Raw genomic sequence first — 6,061 nt, forward strand, 5'->3', positions numbered from 1 at the left:
TCTTCCATTTTTTGCCATTGTGTTATGGGAGTCTTACTAGTATTGGCTTGTAGAAGCTTTTCGTGTCTCCACCATGTGATTGCCTTCCAGCAAAAGCCTCATGGCGGTGATTTCAACATGTTGGTGTTCTGGGACTTCCTTGTATTGAAAGACCTCATTGACTAAGGTCAGCTAGTCTACAACCTTATTAAGGGAAGATGTTCCTAAGAACTCAAGAATGTCACGGCAAACATTCTTGTCCCAATCAGGCTCGTGCCTTCCTTGCCGGGGGGGAGGGGGGGACCTGTTGAGGGGAGTCCTCCTCTCCCATACAGGGGGTGCATCGTTAGATGAAGGGGAGTTCTAATTGGATGCCTCCTCATTCGGACTCGGATGTCGTGGTTCATTCCTCAACACTTCATTCTCGAGACGCAAGTTAGCAATTTCTTACCGAAGACGCAAGTTTTATTCTCTTGCATTGATAAGCTCAATGGGAGCTGTATGACTAGTTCATCGAGGCGGCATGACAGTCTATCGCTCTTGCAAAACCTGGCTCTAATACCAAGCAATGCAGCCTTAATTGAAACTTGGGATTGGGGGAGTCGAAATTACGTTGCCTCCATGACAAGGATTTGATTAATCGAACAAGAAAAAAAAGAGATTTGAACTTGCAAAGTAGAGACTCCTGTGGAGTTCCATACTCTAAGGAACAACTTTATTTACTTCATTAAATCTGATTCTCTAATGCCATTGATGGGTTGCATTTATAAGTCAAAGACAAAACAAGTGAATTAAATATGGATCAATGGGATTAGGAAGCTACTAGTTTAATAAAGAGAATACTAGGAAGTTACTAATTAAACTAAATACAATAATAGAAAGCTACTAATTTTGCTATGAGAATAACAGGAAAGCATTTCTGTAATTTTCAACTTGTCAATTGTTGCAGATATACCTTTTATGTTTTAGAGGGGTAATTTATAGATGAAATGTGTGTCAACAAACAATTTATTTATTTATTTTTATTTCAAAAGGTAACAAACAATTTTTTTTTTTCAGTGTGAGAAAAGCACTGATCTCCTTGGAGTATTACCATAAGAAAAAGAATTACACAGGCTAGAAAACGTCAGCTACTGCCGTTTCAAAAGCTCTCAGGAAGGTCTCAGGTTGCTAGCTACCATTCAACTTCAATTTTCCATTAATCTGTCAATACTTTTGTCAGAAAATGAAACACTTCATGGAATCCATATGAAAAAATTTAGTTAGCAAACACAATAGAAAATATAAACCCACCACATAATATGGGAAAAAAATCGTCTGTAATTCCGATCTCGTACAATTCCATGAAATACCACCTTCAGGAGGTGACACGTGTATTGATACCAATGCAATAGTCCAGATCTGATTTAAATGACTCTTCACTAATTTAAGGTTTTATTAGTTGTACCAGATCTGGACCATTGCATTGGTATCAATACAAGTGTCACCCCCTGAAGGTGGTATTTCACGGAATTATACGAGATTGGAATTGCAGATGAATTCAACCCATATGATGGGACCCTGTTATGTGTGCTGAGTATTTTCCCGGTTCTTCATTGACCTCCATTGAATCATATGGAGTCACAAGTTCAGCCAAAACAACCATATTGGAGAAAACCAAACAAAAATAAATATATTGAATAGGATGTTTGGTAAATGTAGTTGCAAAAAGCTCCTCCTTGACTCCATATTCAGGTCTTCAAGAAACTTTGCTGCTCCCTCCACTCCGGCCTTCTCGGCAGCCTCTAAAAGAAATCCCCTGCATTCAAATTCCAAATATTCAGATAATCACCAATGTTTCGGAAGGTCAAGGTATTGAACAGTTATCATCTCCAAGAAAATAGAATCCAATATTGACTTTCGCTAAGAGGATAAGCACAAAAGCTTTCGGAGGCGAAAAAAATCTTTGAACTTTGATAGCACCCAGCAGTGTAGGGATGAGCTATGGGTTTTGCTCAACGCTGTATAAGGTCTGATAGCTCAACATAAACCTTGCAAGAAGGGAGAAGGGACTTCTTGATCATTTGGCTGGTACAAGAGGAGTGTTCTCTACAAGAAAAAATCTGAGAGTCGATGGCTGCAGCTTGGTGACTCTAGTATGATTATTTTTATTAAACTTAGAAAGCTAGATAGAATTTTACTCATAATTTCCAATCATGGAGAGAGGGTTTCTGTTCTAACCGATGTGAAGCATATTAAGGGTGAAGCTGAGAGTTATTCTAGTGAGAGACTATGTCTGGAAAATGGTCATTCGGCATGGGGAGGGGGGAGTTTCAGATGGTCTGATTGATAAATATTAAGTTCTGAATAGCAGAGCAGGATGTCAACTACATGGCCAGAAGATGAAGTCTTTCAAGCTATCAACAACAATAAAATCCATCAAGGCTCCTGGGCCTAGGGTTGATGGATTTAATATTTATTCAAGGAGGCTTGATACATTGTTAAGATTGCTATAGTGTGAAGAAGGCTGTTTAGAGTTTGTTTCTTCTTGAATCTCGATCAGATTGCTGAAGTTATGGCGCCATTGAAACAAATAGTTTAGAATTCATATGGATCTCTAATACTGCACAGTGATATACAGTCCTATATCTAAAGAAACATACCTTGAAGAAATAGAATTATGCCAAATTATATACAAAGAGAAAAGTATGCTTACCAATCACCGATGTACTTTCCCTGTGAGAAATATCCGAGACACAACTCTTCCACAAGAGCATGCTGCTTATCAAAGCCCTGATGGCCAGCAAATGTGATGAGCCTAAGACTGTCAAGAGTATTCCCCCTGCATATATTCGACTATGGTTAGGGAGCCTTCATAACCTGTCCACATAAACCCACCCACTTCCCCAACAAAAAAGTAAGAAACCCTGAAAGAGCTCATCCTCTTCAATATGAAATGATCAAGAAATACATCATTTTCCATGCTTACGTACGCCCAGAAGTGTCACACTCAAGCCCAAGGCCTCTGAATACCTGCAAGACTTGATGGCTATATATACTGACCACAGTGCCACATCAAATATGCAGGTGCTATTCTATGGTTGACCAAATGGTACGAGAAAGAAACCTGCCATCTGAGCTAAGACTCTTTCACTCTGGGGCCCAAGTCTTTTTTGGTAGAATTCTCTCTTGTCAACACCTTCTTTAGAAGCAGAAGGGGTAAGAACAAATGGGTGCCATCTAACCTGAAAATTTTTTAGACTGATTTCAACTAACTTCAGTCAAAATGTTAAAAAGGATAAAAATTTAAAAACACAGAACGAACCTCAAAATCAAATTTGTCTTTTGATGTATCCATGGCTTTGTCTAGGTTTCTCTTTCCAATGAAACACCATGGACAAACTGTGTCTGAACTCACATCAATTTGGATTAGCTTCTTTCCAGCGTTCTTACCATGTAACTGAGTCATGCCCCTTGTGAATCTGCAAATTTTGAGAAAATAGAATGACTTCATCTCAGATGAAACTTTATTAGCAGATAAAGATGCTCTTTGTGCAAGCAGTTTTTGTAACTGAAAAATGTCAAACCCCTTGGGTGATGAATTGGAAAGAGCTTGGTTCTTTCCTCTTCAAGATTCTATCCCTTTGTGGTTGAATCTAGAATCATAAAACAATGGACAGGCTGTCTTTCATGATTACCAACCCAACTTTGTTCTGCTTCTCGAACAAATTTAACTAGCTTATGGTAGGGACAAGGGAGGGCAAGTATATAACAGCCAAGAGGCTCGAACTCAAGACCTCATAGTGAGCAAGGGATTTTTTGCCCACCACAGCTCACTAACTGCACTAGGTGTAGAAACACAACCCTAAAACGATGTAGAAGATAATGGAAAAACAAGAAGAAACAATGCACACAGATTTATGAGGTTTGGCAAGATTGCCTATGTCCTCGGTGAGATGAGATCCTGCTTCACTATCAATGGAGAATAGGGTTACAATGCTCGTCCCTCACACACTCAGTATTACTTACATTACAGAGAAAGAAACCCTCACTACAAATATATAGCGAAAAATTCTAATCCAGAAAGTACACAATTGCCCTCAAATAAAAAATTCAAGCGGGGGGCTACGCCCCCCTACACCCCCACTATGCAGGGGGGCCTCCCGCCCCCTTGCAACCCCCACGGCATGCTAACCAGCTAGCGGGACCGCCGTCCTACCTGTCAAGGCGCTGCACTAGTACTCCCTGGATTAAACTGTGACGGAATACAAGACATCGTACTCCAACACTAGGCAGTTGTTCTCTCGACAGATTTTTCATATTAACCATTGAATTCATAAGAAATTACAGCAAGGTCTTGGTTTACTATTGAGTCTAGCAACTAAGGAACAAATGAAAGAAACAGGGGAGAAAACACATCATTTTAATAGTATATCTCCACTGAAAACGCGACCAAAACCCAATTAAGATGAGCTGGAAGTAGAGAGAAAATCCATTATTTTTCTTCAATTCAGTTGCGAAATTTCCAAAACTCCAACAACTATTACAAATGAAACCTTGTACAACACACTGGAATCAGTAATCCCTATAACAAGTGAAAGACAAAATATCTATCAGCATGTTATCCCATGGAATCTTCATAATAGCAAACTATGATTGCAATCAAGTGCTACTCAACAACCCATCTTTCATTCCCAAGTTAATGAAAAAAAATTTCTTGATTCATTCACTTCCTTAACAAACCTTGTACAAAGAATTCGATTCAGGTAAACTATTAATTAGCAAGTATTTCAGTCAGAATTTTCCCCTTAAACCAAGCTATATATGATCCCAGTAAGATCAGCAAGAGTGTGTTAGTTACTGTACGTATCCATTTCATTTCTATATTCAATCATATCGCACTATACCAAATGCAACCTTTGAGTCTTGAATTTGTGATCTCTTCAAGATGAATTCCCTAGTTACTGGAGAAATTTTGATGGAAACAGGATAAAGAAATAATCTATCAGCAATGGGCTTCCATCAGCTCAATGTAACTTTGGAATTACACCCTAAATTCTAAGAGCAATTCATCAAACAACAAAAATCAATTGATTTCAAGTAAAGAAAACAGTGCCTATTCAGAAATTCAAAATAGCCAAATGAATATGATAATTGTTTGCTTGCTTAAATCTGTGAGTGCATGTGTGTTCGTGTAGAGAGAGAGAGAGAGAGTACCTTGAAACTGTGATGTTGGAGAAGGAGAGGGAGACGGGAAACGAGACAGAGCGCATTAAACAGGTCAGGTTATGATTTGCAAGGTACAAACAGTTTGACCTCTGGGGCAGGAGTATCGCCACACTGCCGGCTCATAATAGAATCCCATTGCCCAACTAATGGGGGTACGTGACTCCAAGTCATACTTTGAGATGTACGGAATAATACATAATATTTTAGGGATAATTTCAATTAATTAGCACAAGCATGTTTGGTCAAATCATATCCACATGTTTGGCTGCACCAGCAAACATTTCATCATTTGGTAATGCTCAAAACCTTGAGTTCAGGTTTAGAGTCGTTCTGCTTTTTACCCATTAAGATTCGTGCCCTTGTACAAATGTACTAGGATAATTGTCAAGTCTTCACTTTTTTTTTTTGTTATTACATCCTAAGAAACAGTAGAAGGAGACTTTACTCACACGCTAGAGGGGAGGGGATGCATGTGACAGGGGTCGATCCTTAGACCTTCATTCTTCATTCCTAGCACATGCTCTGCAAGCAAAGGCCGCAACTAGGGGTGCAACAGGGCCGGGTTGGGCCGGGCTTCTTAGAACCTTAGCCCAACCCTATGTCCCCTTAACTGGGCCCAAACCAGTCCTGACACTCACTAAAAGCAGCAAAACTTCAACCCAGGCCCAACCCTTAAAGGTTCAGCCCCAACCCTTACCCCTCCCTAATTGACCCTGATTTTTCAGGGTCGGGCCTAAATGACCCTGTTTGGTCTTGACCTTGACCTTGGTTTGTCATCAAGGGCCAAGTATACCCTGACCGTGCGAAATATGAAATAATTAAAATATAAAAAATATTCATAATAAATAAGAGATAAAAAAATGCAAAGTCACAA

The 6,061-nt window shown here is 39.4% G+C and overlaps 1 pseudogene; it reads right to left on the reverse strand.

The window, feature by feature from the left end:
• Window positions 1–1,095: 1,095 nt before the first annotated feature.
• Window positions 1,096–5,231, reverse strand: LOC122086891 (annotated as a pseudogene).
• Between the last annotated feature and the right edge of the window lie 830 nt (window positions 5,232–6,061).

Source organism: Macadamia integrifolia, chromosome 8 (assembly GCF_013358625.1).
Source record: "Macadamia integrifolia cultivar HAES 741 chromosome 8, SCU_Mint_v3, whole genome shotgun sequence".
Classification (NCBI taxonomy): domain Eukaryota; kingdom Viridiplantae; phylum Streptophyta; class Magnoliopsida; order Proteales; family Proteaceae; genus Macadamia; species Macadamia integrifolia.